Source organism: Calypte anna, chromosome 2 (genome assembly GCF_003957555.1).
Source record: "Calypte anna isolate BGI_N300 chromosome 2, bCalAnn1_v1.p, whole genome shotgun sequence".
Lineage (NCBI taxonomy): Eukaryota > Metazoa > Chordata > Aves > Apodiformes > Trochilidae > Calypte > Calypte anna.
This window is the reverse complement of record NC_044245.1, coordinates 51,465,996-51,489,633: the sequence shown is the minus strand read 5'-3', so window position 1 is coordinate 51,489,633 and position 23,638 is coordinate 51,465,996.

Below are 23,638 nucleotides of genomic sequence, written 5' to 3'. Positions count from 1 at the left end.
TCAGGAGAAATCAAACCTCCAACAATGATACTGTAGATTATCTACAAGTCTGGCTTGCATTTGGCATGGTTTTGATGCCAACTGAGTGGAAAATTCCTAATCTTTTCTTGAATGCCAAGTGTTGGTATTAAAGACATTAGCAGACATTGAAGACAAATATGACACCTGGTTTGTAAGTTTGAGACTTATGTCCCCTCCCTACCTGTCTAAAAAGAAGATACATCTTTCTCTATGTGGGCAGACCAGTCTTTACCTGATGGAAGCCAGCACAGACCTTGTGGTTTTCTGGCAGTTCATTCTTCTACACTCTATGAGGATTCAACCTAGTAAAGCACCACCTGAAATCTAGTGATTTCTAGTGAATCTGCTAAAGTGCTTTGTACTCTTTTTGGATCCTTGTGCTATTTTGTTCTTCAAAAGCAGTGCATTACCTAACCAATACTGGAGAAAACTGAGTGCACTGGCAGAAAGTATTATGCCTTAGTAATTACACTATCTTTTTCATAAACAACTATTTTTTTATATTCCCCTTTCCCAGCTGAAATTTAAATGTTACTGGGTGAGCAAAAAAAAGACAATTTTTCTTCTCCTGGGTGCAACATCTTCAGTGAAATTGAGGACTATATTATTATTCCAGGGGGGAAAAAAAAAAAAAGAAAGACATGAAGTTCAAATGCAGCAAACAGATATATGGCAAGGTACTAAAGCTGATGATTAACACATAAGAAGTCTAATAAGAAGTTATTACTTGCTGTCAGATGTCTTTCAGGATACTGGATAGTGTGTTTTTTCAGAGGATAGAATTATTATAAAGCAATCTAACTTTCTCCGACTGGGTACGATGGATTATTAGCTAGCAGAAGGCTGCCTCATATCTTCAAGGTAAAAATATTTTTTCTTATTTTGCCTTTAAAGCCTGAAAGCAAGCTCCGTGGGTGAGGAAGAGGTGCCTTCAGCAGAATCATAGAATACCAGGTTAGAAGGGACATCAAGGATCATCTGGTCCAACCCTTCTAATATTATTGTTGAACTGAGACTTAAAATTTTCCAAAATGGAGGAATCCACCACTTCCCTGGGAGACCATTCCAGTGTCTCACTGTCCCTCACAGGGAAATATTTTCCTCTTGTGTTCAAACAGAATCTCCCCGGGAGCAATTTATGTCTATTGCCCCTTGTCCATGTGACTCCTTGTAAACAGAGAGTCTACATCTTCCTTTTAAGGACTAGAACATCATAATTTGGTCTCCTCTAAACCTTCTTTTCTCAAGGCTGAAGAAGCCCTCTTTCCTCAGCTTCTCCTCACATGGCAGGCACTCTGGTCCTTTGATCATCTAACTAGTATCTTTTCTATCTACTCTCTTTTAGTCTACTGACTATCTTTTCTAGTAGAAAGAAGGCTCCCCATGAAGGGCCCACTTATGCAGAAGGGGAGAAAATGAACTTCACCCCAGGATCAGAGGCTGCAGGTGAGAAAGATAGGTTGACAGATAATAGAGTCAGGGGGAATTTATTCCCCTGCTTGCATATGAGTAAGGTGCAGCAGACCTCTGTAGAAGAAGCCTAGGAATACAGCTTTGTGTCTTAAAAAATTTCAAACTATCAAGTACTGAGTTTGACTCAGGGTTAAAAACACATTGAAAGGGAGATTATGTGTTACATTAATAGATCTGCCTTTTGACCAACCCTCTTCCCCTAGCTTGGGTCAGTACAAGTACTAATGGCTAGATAAAGGCTAATGGTTGCAGGTGACTAGACCTAAATGCAAGACCATTGCAGAGCACAGCATCAGTCACTGCCTGACTGCATGGTACTTTGTGCTTTTACACATTCTTTAATCAATTATTCCAGTGTTTTCCACCACTCAAAGTAATTTGTCAAGTGCGTGTCAAACCTGAACAGCAGTTCTGGCCTTTAACTGTGCATCTGCCTCAGGTTCCTCAGCCATGGCTCCAATTCTTCAACACAACACTGTCCCTTGTTACAGTACCCATCAGAGAGTCATATCTACCCTTTCTTCCTGATTGCCAGCTAGGTGCTGCAGGCCTACAGGGACAGGAGCAATGGGAAGCAGTGTCCCATCCTTCATCCTAAGGAAAAGCTTATGAAAACAACGGTGTCTGTATCTATTCTCACTCCAAGGAAAAAAGTTTTGCTTAAGTGGATGTGGTTACTTTCTCATCTACAGTAGACAGACAAAAAGGGAAGGCTGCTGTTTATCAATTCTGTTTTTACTACTAAATGATTTAATATCATTATGGGAGGGTCGATCTTTTGGTGAAAAGCTATAGGTGGCATATTTGATGCAAAAGCTGTGGTTCCCCATCAGCCTGCAGATGTAGGCAACATTATAGAATCCTTCATGTATTACATGTATTTAAAGGTTCACTTTTAGTTTTTAATTTTATGTCTGCAGCTAACTAAACATTTAGGCAGCCTAAATGCTCTACTTTCCTTCATGTTCTTTTGGACATCCTACAATGCTTTTTCCATTAATTAATTATTTTCTATACTCTCAGATTACACAAAAAGTCTTGAATTCTTACTGAGAGTTCTGTAGGGGTTTGTCAGCGGACTTTGCCCTCATTCACTTCAGCTAAAACTACTTCCCATATCAGTGCCTTTCCTATCTTCTATCAATTTCTTTTGGGTGATGTATATCTGCTGTTCAGTTCATTTTCACACCAGGTAAGCAAGCTGATATGTTTCAGTAGCATGGTTACACTGCTCTTAGTCTTGTAGGGATGTTTTGATGAATTCATGCTGAAACACTTAGTTACCTGTCAAAAAATATTCATACACTGGCCACACAAGTGTTTTCTTAGTCTATTCGAAACCAGGTTTCTTGAACACTGGGAGTTCTACAGGAATGTCGTGAACTGGTAAAATATTTGGTAGCAGCTGTGTGCTGCTCTGAGACTGTATTGTCTTCTACAGTAAACATAATTCACCAAGATAGGTATAAAGTTTATATTTAGGAGAAAATTGTCTTAGCAGTGATTGGCATGAAATTCTGGTTTGTAAATGCAGTTCAGGGTAAGACTCCGCAGGGACAAAGTGCATGTGAATAGAAAGAAGGTCAGTGACATCCTGTTTGCCCTGGGAGGTAAATGCCATTAGCCACAAAACTGTAATGTCATGACTGTTCAGTTTGCAGCTAAGATACTTTGCAAATAATTATAATCCATGTGCAATGATGTCAGTTATTCATTAAGTAAAATTTGGGAGGAAAAAGTCACACTTGGGGAAAAATCACATGAAAAGAGAACAAGGCACGCAGAATAAGGATAGGACTCACATAACAGAGAAACAGTAAAAATTAGACAAAACCAGATTCCAGTTAGAGAAAAACACATTCCAAGTACTCAACAGCCTTGAGTCTGAGTACTTGAACAGTCTTGAGACAGACTTTCAAGGCAGAGGAAAGGCATGGGAAGGAGTACTCTTCACAGATCTCCACAACTTACCTTTCTTACAGCCTTAAGCACTGTGTAGAGAAATATTGAGTTAATTGTGTTCACTGTATTAACATATCATTAACATCCTAATGTCCATTAGCATATTACTACCCCTAGGCTAGAGGGACCCCTACTAGTAAAAAGACCTTTACTCTTTGAGAATGTATGGTGTATTTTCAAGCATTGACACTTAAAATGGAAGAGAGGAATTAGTTAACCAACCATGTGTGCAAATGATAGAATAAAGCTAAAGTTCTTTCTGAAGTTTTTGGGTATAAAAGTGGCACATGCGTTGTTGGAAACTGAGCTTGCTTTGGGGGAATACCACCCTGCTCCTTTTTCTGTGCAGAAAAAGATATTAAAGCAAATATCTCAACCTTGTGAGTTGATTGGCTTATTGCATACCAGGTATCAGATCCCATCTTCAGGGCAGCAGCAATATAACCAGAATCCTGACATCTTAGAAAAAAGACCTAAGTGGTGAATCGGCCTTTCTGAGCACATCATTTGGCTGCACTGTGGTAGGGAATGGGTCTTCTAAACTAAGTCTCCTGGAGAAATTGATGAATATTGGGTAGAGAGACACAATGGAGCATGCAAAAGAAGGTTTTTCAGCACTCATGATTACAAAAATAGAGAGTGCAAAAGGAAGGGGGCTATGAGACACCACTGGGTCTGCCCTGGCTAGCAGAGTTGGAGCTGCATTTGTTGACAGACTACTGAGGAAAAAAGGATGGGACCTGTAGCATGTCCTCTTTGTGTTTCTCCTTCCTTCTGCCCTGGGGCAGTGCTAACCCATGTGCTGAGAGGGCATTGCCTGAGATTCTGACAGGAGATTGCCCATCCAGGCTGGATATTAATTGACTGGACTGGTAGCAAAAGAAGTCTCTAGTAGTGTTATAACTAGCTAGTGTTAAACTGCCTTGGCTTTAGTGCTCACTGTGTAGCCTGAGTAGAATTTGAGACTCTTTCGTCTTTTAAAGACTCCTGTCAAATTCTGCACGGTCCTCAGTTGATATAAATCACTGTTGTTACTCCGAGGAGAATACACTAGCACTGTTTTTCCCAGCTGGGGCTTTGTCCCTGTGTGTTGAAACCAAAGATGTTGAAAAAATAAAATATTCATTTGAAGAAGCTGGAAAATGCTTCTAATTTGCTGCTTCTGATCCTTGCTGCTAACTGCCTTTGGCTCCAGGGTGGCTGGCACAATCACAGAAAATGGGTGTGCAGAGCATTGGGAAACATCAGTGTGGTTTGCATGACTGTGAGGCAAGCCACTGCGTGGGTGTTTTTAGAAAGGGTTATGTGCAAATGAGAGAGATTTGAAAGGGACTTTCTAGCAGGAAGACAGGCTAACCAAAACAGTTGTTCAAATCCCTTCTAATAGCCAGGTTTATCGCTGTAGGAGAGGATCCTGCTTCCCCAGGGTGATGGTAGGACTGTTTTGCCAGAGAAAGAGATCAAAAGACAGGGATCTGTAGAGCAGCCTTCACAGAGAGAACTGGAGCAAACCCAAGAAAACGATTGTTGACTGAATCACAGTTTGTCCCCACGGCTTTAATGAATGTCTTGAGAGGAAGGCTAATTACAGCTATGAGCACACTCTGGCACTGTCCTTTCAGAGGTGTTTCTAGAGTGCCAGCCAGCCACACTGTTTTGGAAAAGCACTTTTTGTGTCCCTGAACCCATCAGCACTTGCAGAAGATCCGGTGGTGCCAGGTGGTTGGGTTCATGTCCTGACACAATTGGCAATGCCAGGGTTTTCACCTGGGGAGCCCATGGCACAGAAATGGAAAGGGCAGCAAGTGCTAATGCTTAGGGTAGCAGTGCTAGCTCTGAGCTCTCAGGAAAGGCTGTACAGTCCAAGTGCTCCAGTAGAGGCTGAGATGTTGGAAGGTGAGGGAAAAGCCAAATATAACAAGGATTGTGTTCCCAGGTCCAAAGGAAATCTTTCCTTTCTACCTGCCTGAAGTTTGCAGAATTAATATAAATATTAATTAATTAATAAATTAATATTTAATTTATAAATATTAATTAATATGTGCTTAACAGTCACATATTCCTAACTCCACAGTGACTGACTGTGGTCAGTGATGAAGGCTGCAGAGTTGCAGTCTGCTGAGAGGACTGGGTGAATGAAGCAGGGAAGTGCTGAGAGTTCATCCCCACTCATTTAGGTGGGAATATTATCTGCATTTTTCTTGAAAGACAGTTCTCAAATTCATGGTCCAGTAACAGAGAATCAGTGACCATAAACTCCCTTTGGCTGGCCATCTTCATAATTCTTTATTGTATTAATATCTAGGAGAATTTATAATATTTTTTTACCTTTTCAGATTCACTACTTCTCTTTTCCATACCTAATAAATGTACAATAAATGTATCCTTTTCTCATTAGCAATACACGTCATATGTTGAAGAACATTGTCATGTCTCCTAAGTTGTTCTTTCTCTAATAACCTGAGTTTTTCAACTGTTCCTTATTGGATTTTTTTTCAGGTATCCTTCCTGAACTATACTAATGGTATGTCAGCTTAGGTCTGACTGATAAATCAGAATTTCTTAATCTCAGAAACTACTCCTGCTATATTCCCATGTGGACTTCAAAAAATACTTTACTCTTATGTAAAGCTTATGATTGACAATGATACCTTAGTTCCTTGCAAATATCAATGCTAGTCATTCCCTGGATGGTGCTTAAACAGCTGATTATCCCTTCCTATGTGTAGAGTTTTGTATTTCCCTTATTGAATTACAGTCCTTTTACCTCAGGCCAATTCTTCTATATCCAAGATAGGTTTGAAATGCTCTTTTTTCTGAAATTGCTCTTCTGCAATATGCTTGCCTTAGCTTATCCTCTGCAAACCCTTGATGTAAATCTGACAAGCCTCAGGCCTAGAGCAGACCTGAATCCCTTTGATGTTTGGTCAGCCCACCAGTCTCAAGTCAGTCATTGATAGGTACTTCCTAGTGCAATTTACCACCTTTTTTTATGCAGCTGACTGGTAATTCTATCTATTATCTTGTACCTGGTTATTTCATATACATACAGAGAAAGAAATAATGGAGTTCACATGTGACCAAATCAAACATTTGCAGTATTTTCTTGCAGGATAAGCTTAGCAGTTTTTCTGAATTTCTCATTACCCTTCTCTGCTACTGCTGCAGTGTAAATGCACATTTTTCTTGAATATAAACGGCCCAAATTACACTCACTATGGCAGATGACATCACTGATCTTTCTTTCAGCTAGAAATACCTTTCCAGTTACATCAAGGATCATATCTGTCTTTTTCCACAGTAAATTCAATCACTGTCTCATAGTCATCCTGTGATTGATAACAGGTTCTTCTCCTTCTTTAATTTTCTCTTAAGAATCATTTGTTTACCAAGCTGTAATTTTCCTTTCCCAGACTTGGAAAGAGGGGTTAAAGTAATTTACTTAAATGATTTGATTTTGACATTAGTATCCACAAAATGGATTGTATTGGTTTGATGTGTGAGTAATGATCTAAATGTTCCTACTCTGTATTTTTACTGTGTGCATTCTCTTCAAACTGAAGGCACTATAAACACTGAAAAATAAAACCACACTCGAGTGAAATTTTGATATTGTACCAAAAATTAAAGTCATTCCCATGATGTCTTATAATGCCCAGGTGACATCTTTAAATTAATTGTTGGAGAAGCAAACACATATGAGAGAACTTTTATATCCTGTAGCTAGAATTAAATATTCCTTAGTTTAATGATGTAGAAAGAAGCAGTGGGTTATCAGTGTACATACCACATGGGTGCTGTGGCCTTGTTATGGCATGATTTAAATTACTCTGTTAGTTTCTCTCCCTTGAGTAACCTTAGAAGTTTAAATTGGTAATTCTTGTTAGAGATGTTTGAAATTTGCTGAACTTAGTTGGAAATGGCCTTTTCTTTTGCATATTTTCATTATCTTTCTTTCCCAATAACAGTCTTGTTGTTTGGTAATTAAATTTTAACAACAATGAAAACAATGGTTAACAGGTTCTAACAGGATGTTTCTTTTGCCTTTCCTCTTTCTGCATTTTATCTCTTTCTGTGTTACATCTCCTTTTATGTCTTATCTCTTTCTTCTTTCTCCCAGTCCATTTCTCTATGTGCTCTTAGGCATATAAGACTCAAAGTTTTGTTGGTTTTTGAAAATTAACTCATTTGGCAACATAGATGAAATCCTGGGCATAGCATGTGGAAGTGTGGCACTGGATCCCATCTGAACAGGTTAGCAGTGAGGCAGATGCCATGAAACCTTACTTTGGCCGCTGAAACTTGCCTTTTTTCTGCATTGCTGCTGGTTCCAGCACTAACTCACTATACACATGCTGATCACAGAGGGCACATCATCAGTTCTCTTCCCCTCATGAAGATGAAATGGACAATAAAGACATTTTAAAAATACCTCCCACAGCCCAGTCTAGGCTGTGGAGTATTGTGTTGTAGCTTTAATTCGTTCAGTCTGAGAGTCAGGCCATCTTCATAGACAGCAAATAAAAACTACAGGGAGTAAGGTAACATGGACACCGACTTCTTCATGTAGTGTTTGTATGTGTTGGACCAGGCTCTCTGTAATCTTTTTTTTTAAGGATTTTTTTTTTCCAAGGCTTTTACATTTTTTTCCCATTTCATACAAATTGTAAAGTAACCTTGAAGGTGTGTATTTTTTCCAGAGTTGGGTTTTTTGTTTTTTACTACATAAAGCATTTTTTTAAAATTATTTTTCAGACTCTTAACATATTTCAATTGGCAACTCAGGCCCCAGTACGACAAATACAGCTCTGGTTTTAGCAATTATTGTCCCTTGCAAGCAACGTCTGTGAAATGTTGCTATGATAATGTCTAATTGAAGTAAAGCTTTCATTTTCATATTTTTGTTACTAAAGTAATGGAATAGAGAGCACTGTCAAGTGTTTTCCTCTCCTGAGACATGTTTGATTAGTGAGCAGATTAGAGAGGTCTCCATCTGGAAGAGGAATTATTGTGTGTAATAGTTAATCAATATGACTCTTGTATTATTAAATGCCTTATTTCCTGAGGAGGTGTAACCTTCTCAACTAAGGATCAGGAAATCTGACTGCCATCAACTTACTATGTGATATTGAGCCAAGTAATTTAGACTCCAACTATTTATGGTTGTTCATATGTAAAATATGAATAATAAAGCTTCTGAGCCTTGAGAGAGCTTGAAAACCTACAAATGAAAGACAGCTATGAAAATAAAATTGTCCATCTGACTCACTCATATTTAGGGAGTTATAAACATAGGGACATGAGGAAGATACAAAGGCCAAATAATTACATGAGACGATACAAGTTATTTTTTTAAAACAATCTATTAACTGGAAATGAAGCTTTCATAGTAATGATATTAGTTCTTTAGTGTAATAAATTCTGGGATTATGTTTGGCTGCTTAAGAATTAAATTACCTTTATAGTTGAACAAGTCTAATGATATGATTCAGAGCCCAGCTCTCCACTCCTTTTTCACTGCCTTTTACAGATATTTGCACAGGAGAACTGTTCTCTTTAACATGAAACATGCTTCCACCCTCCAGGTTAGTTGTGTATTTTCTCCTTGTGGGCTTGTAACATTTGTAGTCTGTGTCACTTTGTCTGCACATCTCAGTATACCTTGAAGCTGCCTTGAGGAGGATTTCAGAGTGCTTCCAGGAAGACTAAAGGGATTAGAGAAAATGTGGAGGGACTAAGACTTTGTAGGGGAACCTGGTGGAGTCTGGGGAGAACAGGTTATGGACTTTCAGTGGCAGATTCAGAGCAGCTTGAAGATGTTGGCACCAAGAGCAACTCTGCATATCCCACAGGCTCTGAAATTACATGTTCATCCTGTTTCTTTCACTCTCTTGCTGCAGTCGCTCTTCTGATTTTCTAGAAACTTTGTTTCAATATTTATTAGATTGTCCATAAGACTTTTCCTAGACCTCAACATTTCTGAAGACTTTCACCAAGATTTGCACCCATATAATTTTTGGTATCTGTCTCTGAGAACTGCTTCAGCTTCCCTTAGCTTTCCATCAGCACATAGGAAGGGAGCCATCATTTCACTTGACTTACTTTCCTGGCTTGCCTTTGGCGTAGTGCTTTGGATCTCCTCCCATCACCAGAAGCTGCAAACTCCAAGGAAGTAGTTGAGCAGTCAGAACTAGAGGAGTAGTGCTGGACAGTCAGTTTTCCAGAAATATGTGTGGTTGCCACAAGTGCCTGCTTTGTTTAAATGTTACCAGTCTATTTTTCCTGAGTGTCTACAGTAAGTGGCATATTTAATTTTCTGATAGTTTAATGGTTCTCTTCTTCTAGGAGCAATGAATAAATTCACTAAGGAAAAAGAGTGGCAAGAAGGAACAGATTTTAATGGTTTTCGAAATGATGCTAATATATCTAGGTCTATATTTTACTTCAAGCTTGGAGTATATAGAGCTATTTTATACTATTTTTAATATATATTTTCATATATTTTTATAAACTATTTTATCGTATATAGAGCTGTTTTACCCTGAAAAATAACTAGAATGTGTTTTACATCCATAAAATGAAAAAAGATCTGTGGTTTCTGTTCTAATAATAGTTTATCTTGGGAATTAATAATATGCTTTTTGTAATATACACAGGGGAACACCATCTCACAGCTATTTAGTGGAGTGCTGTAATTCCCACTTTTGCTAACTTTAGTAAGGCCAGTAACTTGGAAAATATCTTTTACTCTCCATAAGAATTGACTACTGGGTCCAAATCAAATTGCCAGACAGTTATCTGGTATTGAAGAGGAAGGATAAAAAGAACAAGCAAATTGACAGACATTAATTTACTAAGACCTTGTCTGAAAAAGAGTCCTGCGTTTTCTAGTCTAGAGGGATAAAAAAGAATTGTGGAAACCTAAATGGAGAGCAGAGGTTTGCAAAAAAAAAAAAAATTCTAAAATGCACTGGAGTTCTCAAAGAAGAGTGAATAAGGCTTTTTGTCAATGGAAAGCAATTTATTTAAAATTGTCACTAGAAAGGTGGCTGTAATATGGACAGTGGCTACATTTTGGTAGAAAATTTCTACTGCTGGAAAGAATATGAAAAATTGGGAAAAGTGGGTACAGTGTAAACACAGAAATTTACCTATAGCCATCAGACCTCTGTGTGATGTGCCCAGTGTACCCTACTGTCAGACACATTTAAGGAGCAAAAGCTCATAGTGTAGAATTTGGTGCAACTTTTCAGCAAGACAGTTGTAACCCTAAGCCTCTGACTGTTGTGTAGTAATTCCTCTTTCTGTGAGTAGTCATCAATGAAATCTCTCTCTGCCTCCGCTTCCCTCCACTCAGCAGCACTCTGCCAATCGCCCACAGAGTGACTCACCCAGAGAGCCCTTTTTACTGTGTACTTAAAGAAAGGTTAGAAACATTAAGCTGTTCCTTTCCTGTTCTTTCTTTTCCCACCCTCCTTCCTCAAATCTCTGAAGACAACTTTTTGGCATAGGTATCTCCCAGATTTCCCTTATAAACTTCATCTTATAAAGATTAATACATTTTAAAGTTGTGCTTTGAATTAATGATATTGCTAGAATTCAAGACCAACCATTTTTGCCTTGTTCTTAACAACCTGATCCTGTAATGATAGTGAAAATTCACATTCAAATAAAAATTCCTTCTAGCCTCCATAATGGATGGCCACAGCCTGATGATTTTGTTATGAAGCTGCTTATTCCTTGTCTTAATTTTTAATGGAGTTTGATGAAGCATACAAGGCTGCTAATGAAATATGTAGTTCTCCTTTTTCCCTTGGTCTCTTGGAGATAGACTCCCAACAGTGGAGATGTACTGTGCATACAAATCTTAGTGGGACAAATCTTTTCCTTTCTTCCCCAAAATGTCTCAGTGTAACAGGAGGATTCAAACACCTCATCTGCTCACATAGATTCTGCTCTTTCCAGTGTTCATAGACAGTAATGTGTTTATATTGAATAAACTACCTGGTAATTAAAAAACTTAAAGATGAGAAATAGCCAGTTTGCCTCTCTAGGCAATCAGCTCTTCCTCCATGGGTCTTGCTTCAGAAGGACTTGAAAGTAGGATGAAGTGAGAATTAGTTGTTAATTGATAGTTTCTAGTTTCTTATTGATTAATTTGGAATTTTTATGTGTGAAAATGTTTCAGATTGATTGGTATCAAATTGCTTGTTTTGTTGTTGTGTTCTTATTTCTTAAATACTGATTTTGTGTTTACTTACAAATGAAACATGAAATGAAATAACAGGGTTGGCAGAGAGACAAAAAGGAGATCTGTGCAGAAGTAGAGCTTCTCATCTCTGAGTACTATAAATTCTTCTCTCTTTAACCACATGACAGGTATTTCCTAAGACCTCAGTGCTCATTTGAGTTAACAAGGAGAAACAACATGGAGGTATAAAAGAAAGGGAAGTATTTTTCAGAAATGTTTTGTGATGTCAAGTCCTGACCTGGGCATACTTACTACTGCAAAATGGATCTGTAGAATATTAATAGGAGACACCCATATGTGATTTTGTGTGCAATAATTCATGGCAAGTCAAAATCCAATTTGGTTCTGAAGGAACATTTCTGAAATGAAAGGAGATCTGTATATTGGGCAGAAAGATAGTTTAATTCCAGGAATAGCCTAACCCAGAATACTTCACATAACTCATCTGTTTGCCATGACATTGCAGATCAGAGAGTATGTTCTGCAAGAAATCTTTATTTTCATTTATTTTGATGAAATGTCTAAAAAATGCATAGGCTTCAAAAATATAACCTTCTGCCTAATGAGATAAAAAGGAAGCAGCTGCATTTTAAGCTGTATCTAGAGCTTGATCCCATGATGGGTGTTTCATTGCTTGCAGGGAGAGACAATATGTCTCTTGGATGTAAGAATCCCTCACAGTAGAGTCTGGATCCTCAGTTCAGGAACTCTCAGCAACATTTTGTATTTAAAGCCTTTATGGATCAGCAGTGTCCACTGTGAGCAGAATCTCCCCTTCCAGTGGGTAAGCTCAGAGCCCCTTTGCATTCTGCAGCTCTTGTAGCTTGGAGACCTGTCTCCTGCTCAATCCCAGAACAGCTTTGCTTTTCCCACTCTCTCATTTCACCTTCACGTTGGTTTGTTCTCATCTGCTTTCTCCACTCTGCTGATTCCATAGTTATGGAACATGAAATATTGATCTTTGGGGATCTCCCAAGGGAAAACAAGGATAAGAAGAAAGGCCTACTAGGACACTTTCAATAAAGGCAAACGTGACAAGCGAAGTCAAGATTTCTTCTCTAAGGACAACAGAAATTAAAATACAAATTAGCATGTGCATAACAGCAGCTTACTAGTGGATAAGGCCCTGAATGCCTATGCCACTTTGCAATACAATAATAGTAATAACAATAGCAATAATAATAAAAACATTATCAACAATAATTATATAAAATATTGTTATTATTACTTTATTATTATTATTAGAGCAAGTAATAATATCCTATCTCAAAAAAGATAGACAGGTATTAAAGGATGTGTAGTTTTACTGTGTAGTAAGACCAGAGGGGATGAGGGGATCAGACAAATGTGAGATGACAGTCTACTAAATCAAGGCCATTGGACAGGGCAGGAACAATTTAAACTAAGGTATTGGTGATGTTCAACTCTGTAATGTGTTTATAGAAAAGAGAGTAGCAAGGAAGAAAAATGTGATGAGCTAAGTGGACTGAGCTGGGCTCTCTGAAACTCTTTTTTGTTATATGAATTATAACTGGATTTAGGTAGGTTTAAAAAAATCACCAGAGAACTGACATTTGTTGCTTTGTAGATAAAGTGACCCAGTTAAAATGTTAATGGATGCCTATTGTTTTATATTTAGGGTTAAATTATCTGAATATATCACCTTTGAAATGAAGAAATTATGGAAATGGGCAACTAGGGTTTTTTTGGGTTCTTTAAAAATGATATACGGCCCCCTTTTATAATCTGATTTCAGTATATTGATAAGACTTTCAAGGTGATAAAGTATTTCTAAAGAATATTTTATTGCTTTTCTTACTCTTAATGGCCTTACAGAACTTATTTTGTGTTTATTCTCCATTAATATTTTATTTCAAGGAAGAAATTACACTGCTCTGGCTGCTGTACTTTTTAAAATTTTAAACAAATGCAGCACTCATGTAATGAACCAGACTAGAAAGTCTGAGGATAAGATGTTCCCTGTTTATTTCCAGGTTATACAGATAGTACAGGGTATGCCAGCCTGATCTGCAGGATTCTCTTGGCTCCTTTGCCAGTGTTTTCCCTTAGCACTCACTGTGGGTGATACTTTCAGGAGCAAAAGTATGGAGTGAAATCTATGCACATTTGTTAGTGCTGGACACTGGTCTACAGGGGTTTGTCTGGAACAACAAGTTGTTGCTCTCTTTATAAAAATAAGTTGTTGCTCTCTTTATAAAAGTGTGTAAGCCACTAATACAATTGCATCACATCAATTTTTATCAGGTGATTGAAGTCCAGTTTTCAACACACACATTTCTGAAAGAGACTCTTACTGATGCTCTAGAGGAAAATCTGTGGTTTTGAGTGACTCATGTTTGCTTGGTGATGTGGGGAGCCCACAAGATGTGTATTTTCACCTGAGAATAAATTTTTAGGAGATCAAGCCCAGATTGCTTTTCAACAGATGCATTTTAATTCAGTGTTCTTTAACTGCATATTTTTCATCTTCTTTCATGCTAATTGTTTAGGGGTGCTTGGATCTGCTCCTCTGCATAATGAGGAGAGCTCCACTGTGTTGTGGTTGTTTTTCTAAACATCAAGAGTGTCCTCATGAATTTGTGTGCTGCAGAGCTACTGTGGGACTTACTCTGAGTATCTTTGGACTTAGATTGTGAAGTAAATATGTATATGCATATTTGAATGGAGCCTTGTGATCACATGGGAGGTTTCAAATCCAAATGACAGCTGGGAGCCCAGCTTCCAATTATACTTTAATGCAATCTGAATTCTTTATGGCTGTGCAGGCCTTTGGAGAATCTCCTGACGTTTCATGGAAATACCCTTTTTGTTCAAACCCTAAGGTTTCAATCTGTCAAGCTTGTATTCTAATATTTTCTGCAGTATGTGGCAAAAAGGTAGTATGTTTCCCTTTCAGTTTCTGTACATTTACTCAGATAAATGCTACAAAAGTTAGTCATGCATGCCCCTTTCAGTATGGTAAAGTAAAGCCAGACAAGTGTGAGAGACAGATTTGCCGCCGGGGGGAAATGCTGCTTTCTTTCCTTAACCGTTTTTGCTGCTTTTCAACTCACTGATTTTCACACTCCTTTCCTCCACCCCATTTTTCAAATACATGTACAGTAGGGCTTTTTCTCCCTTTGAGCAAGCTTTTTGAACTTGTAGCTACAAATCAGCTACTCTTCCACTTGTTATTTTCTCCTGTGCTACCCGTCAGTGCAACCAGCAGACTGGCATTACTCGTTCTGGAAAGGGTCTCACATCCCAGGGTTTGACCAGATTTGCAGGCTCTTCTTCCAGTGCTGTTTCTCTTTTCCTCAGTGTCAGAAACTCAGAGGGTTTCTTTCTTCTTTCTTCCTTTTCTGCACCACTCTAATTTTTATTTTTTAATTGCCAACCAGGGCTATTTGAGAGGGTTTGGAAATGAAGTAAACTCTTGCACTTGTTGGTTTCCCAGTTCTAAGGTCTAAGCTATTGAAAAGGGAAGAATTCTAAAAACTATCAAGCAGTAATTAAAAAGTATAAATTGGCAAAATATGTTGTTATGAACGTGGAGATATGGGAATTCTGTTAACTGAGATTAAATATTTTCACTTTGGAGGCTGGCAAATGTCAGTCCTTGTGCTTTACTGCAATGGATGAAAGCTTTGACATGAAGCATGCAACTTGCTCCTGAGTGCATGCAGCTTCCCCTTTTCCCTCCACACTCAAAAGCTTGCAGAAAAAAATTGGAAAAGATTAAACAGAAAAGCAGGAATTTTTTTTTTCCTTGTATAACCATGCAGAATCCCATGAACTCAAGCTGCTTATCTCATAACAAGAATGGTTGAAAAGGTACTGGTCAAAACATTTTAGGCACCTATGCAGCATGACAGTATTTGGTATTAGAGGTCTTTTTAAAATCTCTTGCTTATGCTTGGTGTTTTCCAAAACTGCTTATTATTTCTAAGGGTATACTTCACATATGAATAAATATTTTCATATGAGATTTTTTTTCACAGAAAATAGCCTCTTTAGCTAAACAAAGGTTTCTGTGGAGTGCCCCCTTTTTTTGGAATAATTCATGCTTCTAATGAAAAATTGAAAACAAAGTTTAGTTTTATAACATTTAAACTGAACACTTCTCTGTTTTCCTACGGATAAAAACCAGGAAGTTTTAATCATTTTTGCAATATGTCATTTAGTCATTTGGCATGTAATGCACTAGCTTCTGTCCAGCTTGGATTTTACAGCTGCATGAAGTCCAGATTAATGGAATTGGAAGAACTATGTATTATAGACAGCTGTAGTAGCTGCATTTGAAGGGTAGTGATTAATTTGAGATTAGCAGCCATAATGTGACCTGGCTGAAGTTAGCAAAGGAATGCTTGTACACAAGTCTCTTAGGTTTCTGCTTCTCCTTACACCCGTGTAACATAATGGGGCTTCTAACACTCAGTTGCTGCATTTATCTTCTTCTAGACCGGTCATGTGTGCTCTCCCATTTTTCTAATGTGATTAGTAGGTCAAGAGAGGTTCTCCTCCCCCTCTATTCTGCATTGGTGAGGCCGCACCTGGAGTATTGTGTCCAGTTCTGGGCCCCTCAGTTCAAGAAGGACAGGGAAGTGCTTGAAAGAGTCCAGCGCAGAGCTACTAAGATGATTAAGGGAGTGGAACATCTCCCTTATGAGGAAAGGCTGAGGGAGCTGGGTCTCTTTAGTTTGGAGAAAAGGAGACTGAGGGGTGACCTCATCAATGTTTTCAAATATGTAAGGGGTGAGTGTCAGGGAGATGGAGTTAGGCTTTTCTCAGTGATGACCAGTGATAGGACAAGGGGTAATGGGTGTAAATTGGAGCATAGGAGGTTCAAGTTGAATATTCGAAAAAAATTTTTTACTGTAAGGGTGACAGAGCCCTGGAACAGGCTGCCCAGGGGGGTCGTGGAGTCTCCTTCACTGGAGATATTCAAAACCCACCTGGACACGTTCCTATGCGAAGTGCTCTAGGTGGCCCTGCTCTGGCAGGGGGGGTTGGACTAGATGATCTTTCGAGGTCCCTTCCAACCCCAAGGATTCTATGATTCTATGATTCTAAAACATCAGTGTACATGTATTCACATTCTTACTGCGATCCAGGTATTGTTCACCTGCATTGTTTAATTTTCTCCTTCATTAAAAGAGCTCTTGGCTTTTTCCTGATGTCACTTGTACTTTTGTGTCTTTTATTGTCACCTAAAACTCATTAACAACTCCTCATTTTGCAATACTAGTGACTCATGTCTGTATGGCATTAATTTGCCTTACAACAGTCTGTTCTCTCTGCATACAGCTGGAATGCTCTGGCATCACTGGCTTAAGAGCATTAGTTTTCATATCTTCAGCTGTTCTGATGGAGTAATATTCATTTAGGTCCCTTTTTTTTTTTTTTTTTTTTTTTTTTCCATTAAACTGCTCCTTGAGTTTTTTATTTACTGGAAAACCTGCTTTCCTCTGACTACCACCCAGGAAGGTCCTGTTCTTAGTTTAAAATGAAATGTTTTGCTTAAATTATTTGTTTATACCTTGACAAATGCTGATTTTTGTTGTCAATTCAAGCAAGCCCATTAATTGTTGGAAGTAAAATACTTTGACATTCAGTTTTGTGATTCTGTTGAGCTGCCTTTTCTGCAGTCAAAGTTGGCTCCTGATTAAGTACTTGATCATTGTTCTATAAAATACATGCACCAGCACACCAGGTGATGATGTGGGACAAGGGGACTGCTGGTTGTGCAGTTTTGGGTTTTGTCCCTTGGACAGGAAATGAAGGGGCAGGATGCACTACTCCAGGTTATACTGAGAGCTCAGGCTTATTATAAAATTGGAAATTTTATTTATAATAAAATATATTTATGATTTTATAATAATATTATAAAATATTTATGATGTTATTTATAATTTTTTTAATATTATAAAAATGGAAATTATAAACCATGCTGTTTACTTCAGCTTTGCCTGTCCGGGTCAGGAGCAAATCCTCAGAAGTGACATCAAGTTTTAGAGTGTATTTCCATGCCCACATATTAGCTACTCCTCTGCCTTTGAGCTTATGTTGAGCTACTTCTGTAATGAGCTTCTAGAAACAAGTCTGTCTTCAACCAAAGCTATGCAGTTCCTGGTATTGCCTTCCTGAATAAAATTACAGAATTGAATTTCAAGGGAGGAGTTTTATCTTGCTCTGGCCTTTATTACAACCTCAGGATAATTTCACAATCTCTATTAATTTGATGCAGTACCTACAGTGCCCTTTTTGCAGAATCCATATTAAAGTTCTCTGTTGGGAGAGAGGGATCTTTTCTGAACAGCTGAATGTTCAAGAATAAATAATACTGTGCACTGTTAGCTAGCATGGATGTTTTCCTAACAACTCCTAGATTAAAAAACAAAAAACAACTTAATATTCCTTGCTAGATCTATGAAATGTGTTCCCATATGGAAATGCTGAATAAGTCATTGTAATGCTCTTTACAGCATACTTTTATTATCTATTCTAATCATGTGTGAGACTTCTAGTGGCAAGAAAACAGACATCACACTGAAATATATTCCAGGTTCCAAGATTTTTTCCTCCACCTTCTGATAATTCCATTGTTCCAATGCAAACACTACTGGTCCTGCTCCAATAACTTGTTCAGTATTTTAAAGATAATTTTATCAAGTCTTACTTCATTTCTCATTAGTGCTGAAAGAAAAGTCAAAGATATTTTCACCGGAAAATGCTAAAACTTCCACTTATTTTCTTGGCAGTAGAGGTTACTTTCTGTTTAAAGTATATATTTTAAACTTTTTTTTTTTTTCATTCGCATGTTTTTGTTCTATTTACATCCAAAAAAGTTGAGGGAAATTCACATTCTTCCAAAGTGAAATTGATAGCATGAATAAAAAAACCCCAAACTACAGACTTTTGGAAGAGTTCTTAAAGAGGTTGTTTCTTACTGCTTTTTTAAAAGTTTAAATCCTTATACGGGTGTTAGAAGATTTTTATCAATATAGGCCTTTTGTTTGATGTTGGTCTTTTACTGCTTATTATGAAATAACAGTACTAGCTATCCATAGGTTTATTTTATTTGAAAAGCTTGAGGTCAGAAACACAGAAGGTGATTAAGAGGCTTTACATTATCCCTATGCAGAAAAAAAGCACAGGTCACTATCTAAAATATTTTTTTGCTAAGAATATTGCAATTACTTTTTTCCAGAGATAGCAGGATTGTGAAAAAATATTTTTCTCCACTTTATGACTTGTTGGGACAAAAACAGGAGAGGAAATGTGAGGCATTTAACCAAGATACCCTCTCACTGTGACATTGAAAAGCTGTTCGTGTGTAGGCTGTACACCTGGACCCACCTGGACACACTTCAAAGGAAAAGAGCAAATTTAATCTGCAATCTATGGAATTTATAACTCTATGCTCTTTCATAGAATCATAGAATTGGCTGGGTAGGAAGGGACCTCAGAGATCATCAAGTCCAACCCTTGATCCACTACCGCTGCAGTTACCAGCCCATGGCACTGAGTGCCACATCCAGTCTCTTTTGAAATATCTCCAGACACGGAGAATCCACTACTTCCCTGGGCAGCCCATTCCAATGCCTGATCACCCTCTCCGTAAAGAAATTCTTTCTAATATCCAACCTAAACCTCCCCCAGCACAACTTAAGACCGTGCCCTCTTGTCTTGTCTTTCTTACATTGGGTACATTTTAAGAAAGTTCATTTAAACTGTGTCCATGCCAGGTAATGACAGTGTCTCAACTGGTAGCCTGACAACTGTATAAAGACTACAGGATCTTCCAATGTTTCATCTTGTCACATAATGTTCATCCACGAGGAGGGAATTATGTAGCTTTAGAATAGCAGTATAGTGTAGTCACTGTGTGTAAGTATGATATCAACATATCAAAGGTGTAATATGCTTTCTCCTCTTAACCTCTGGTTGCATTAGCTGTCTATGGGTCATAAAGACACTGGCAAGTCAGTGTCTATTAACATGTCTGGGTTAAAAAACAACAAACACAACACTCGTTGGTACAGGCAAGGAACTAATGGGCTAAAAAAAGCTGTTGAAAAGACACCCATGTTACAGTGGATGCCTGGTTTAACAGGAGCCAGCACTGTGCTTTTATCATGAATAAGTCCATCTGTATGCTTGGCTGCATTAGGAGGAGCACAGGCATCAGAACAAGAAGAATTATCAGTCCTGCCTTGTCAGTGGTAGTGAGGCTGCCCAGGATTACTGTGTCAGGTTTTGAAGGTCCCCAATTTAGGATGGCTAATAAGAAATGGGAGTGGGTCCAGCAGAGACCTGCCAGGATAAAAGCACCATGGGAGAGGCAATGAGGGAAGGAGCTGGGATGGTTTAGTCTGGCAAAAAGGAGGGTAAGGAGCAACCACAACCACTGGTGAGGAGCTAAAAAATGACAGAGCTCAACAGCAGCTTGAGATGGTGTAGCATGAGGCAATAGCTGCAAATTACAGCTTGGCAAGTTCAGACTGGGTATTATGGAAAGCTTCCTAGGAGGAGTTTGTCACAATGTACAACCCTGTTATTCAGATGTTGTGAGATATTCATCCTTGCAGGCTTTCATGGCTTGACTAGGAAAAACCACAGTTTGCCTGGTTGGGTGTTGGCAGTAATCCCACTTAAAGCAGGATGCTGGACTGGATGGTCACTGGAAGTACTCTCCAACTAGCTTATTTATCATTCTCTATTCATCTTTCTGGTCAAACTCAGTATAAGAAAATCTTTATTGCTACAAATCCAAAGCCTTGCAAAGCCAATGAAAAGTTTGGTTGGCATATTTAACTTCTTTTCATCCTGTTCCTAATGACTTGGGTCCTGATCCTGTGTTTAAGTAACAAACATTCTTATTGATGTGGACCTCTACAGGACCTCAAAATAAGGCATCTGAGAGACTGGAATTGTAGAATGGGGGTCTTGTGTGTCTGCATGGTAAAAAGAATTCTGTGAGAGACTTTTCTAAAAAAGCTGGGGGGGTTATATGTAGATTTATTTTGGGAAAAGAAACTTTTTCTTCTGAGAATGCGTCACTTTTAATTGAGATATTGAAGGGAAGGAGACGGTCTCAGTTTGGGGGAGGAAGATACCTTTCTAAAGGTCTACAACTTGATCCTGGAAAAGATGGAATGTGAAACAGAAGAATTTCTGAAATCTCAATATATTTTATGAGAAATGAAAGAGAAAAGTACTTGTCTTCCAAATACATAACTGAAATATCTTCTAGACTTGGAGAAAATACAGTCAATAACTGGAATTTTATTTACTAGAGCAATTTTGTTGTTAAATCTGGGTATCAAGTCAAATAAGCCTGTTATGCATATTAATTATCTGCAATTACTTTCATTAATTTTTGAAATGCAGTGATTGGTTCATTAGATGATAAACAAATATAACATAGACTTGTTAAGAATTAATAAGCTTATTAAGAATTCCGGAGAAATCAGATTTACTTTCTCCTATTGCTTGCTTTCTTGAGGGAAATCAGTATCTCATTGCTGCTAAATTTATTTAGAAAATTTATTTAACACATTATTCTACAGCTCCCATGATTTGATTCTTGAGAAAAAGGGGAATCACTCATGACTGCAAATACTTTTTTTTTTAACCAGACTGAACATATTTGTGGTTTTCATTTTTTTTCCAGTTTCTGGATGTTTTGAACTTTGGTTAAAAGAGTTTTGAAATCCTCTGTTTCCATTAAGAAGTGCTGTATACCTTCTTTTTCTTATGTGAAAAACTGTTTCTCTAATTACTTTCCTGTTTCAAATGGATTCAATAAATGACATTTCCCCTTGTCATTTGTCTGGATTGAGTAATTAGATTAAAGATACAGTTAGTTTTCTTCCTGCTCATATGTGGCATAAATCAAGTCACCACAGATGATGTCATTGTTTCAGATGTTTTCTCTTTGATAAGAATTATAATTTGAAACCCACCTCCCTCTGGATTTTGAAAATGTGTTATTATAATTTCTGTTTTCACAATTTAATAGAACACTGCATATATAACATAAAAATTAATGTGTCTATGAAAAATAGATGCTGATATGTGTATCATATCATATATCTACGCTCATTAACATTTTCAGCTATCAGTTGACAAAGAAGTGACTGTGTCATCATGTAAGCTTTACCTACCTTCATCTTTTTACTGTCATGCTGAGGTGGTTTCTTCCTTGGTATTTCTAAATTACTGGGATTCCAAACCAGCCAAAGAGGTGAAGTGAGACCTGTAATTGTTTCACTGACTTTGAAGCACTCTGCATTTCCATTTCTCTTCGTGAAAAAGGTCACTTTAATCAGTGGTGAATACTTTGATTTGATAGCACAAAATAGTTTTAATAGGTTATTTGAATAGCAATTTGGCTCAGATGAAATTCCCTTAACTGGAGGAACATGCATTTGCAGCAAAATGCAACATGCACTGGAAAGCACCAAGAGGAGAGCCCTGTTTGAGAACTGTTAGACAGAACTAGGATTGTTCCTTCCAAAGGAAGAATGATTGAAGAAACACATGACAGCAGTCCTTAAACATGTGCGAGGGTGTTGCTAGAGAGAAGAAAATTCAGATGATCAAAGAGACAAGAAGTAAATTTCAGTAAGCAAGACTGAGATTTAACAGTACAAAAATCTAGCATTCAAGATAATGAACTGAAGCAGGGGGATAGCTCACCTATGGAGGCTATAGGAATTTCAGTACTGAAGGTGTTAAAAGCAGAGTCTAGCTCATAGATTCCAAACGTGCTCACATCAATGGTATGTGTCCAGAAAACAGGATTTACTAAGGAGGCTGGAGTGAGTTCTCTGTTTATTTTCACACAGCAATAACTTAGTTTCTAAATCAGTTTGAGTTTCAGGAAGATGGTTTTATTCTTCAGCTTTTTAAGCTGTTTAGGCTTTCAGTATCTCCTCGCTGCTCAGTTCTTGCCAGCCAATTTCTGGCTCTTAAATTGAACCTTGAATTCATTATGCCTTCCGAGACCATCCTCTTAAGTAAGATTTGTCTCAATTTTAGCTAACCAAAAGCTAGATATTTAACTTAATACTCTCATCCAGCCACCTGCTACATACAGCCTACAGGGGGGAGAGATGCTGTTTGAAAACTTGAGCTGTATCAAATGTTACTTAAAAGATGTTCATTACTTCTCAGGCAAAATATACATTTCTATGTGGAAATATGTGTTTCCTATGTATGAAGTTCACTGATCTAATTTCATGACTTTTAACTTTCATCAGAGAAAGTGTACTGAGAGATCACACAAGAATAATACAAGTCACATACATTCTGTGATACCGTTTGCTGCTTCTGTATATGCCTCCACTTCTCCTAATTACATGAAATATGTAAACGTGCATATTTGACTTTTTTCTTAATTGTTACATTTTCATTCACCATGAAATTGAATCAGGATCATCCAATGGAAACTAATCACAGCAAGTTGTTTTGGGAAGTATGAAACTGATACCGAAAGATATTCAACTCCCCTAAAAGAATAGACTTTGCTAGAACAAATGGAGTTTTCTAGGTCCCTCGGAGTCACATTCTCTTTGAATTACTGGTGCTGACACCTCACCCTCAATAAGAAGGATCTGTCTTTACTAGAGCCATTTAAAAAGCAAGTTGTTGTTTCGATGAGAAAAGCATAAATGGCTCTGTGGTTGATATGTGTGACAACAAACCCAGCAGAGGCTGTGAAGGAGGGTTGTACAACTGAGGATCATAAAATACAGGCTCTGCAGGGGACTATGATTGGGTTGTTTTGAGCAGTGAGGAGTTCAACACATAGCTCAAGCTCTGTTGCCTTGGACTTTTTTCCAGAGTTGTTTTCCCCTTTCCAACATCAAAGAATGACTTATGTGAAGATCAAACTCCTTCAGTGCATGCTTGCATTTTTTGAGC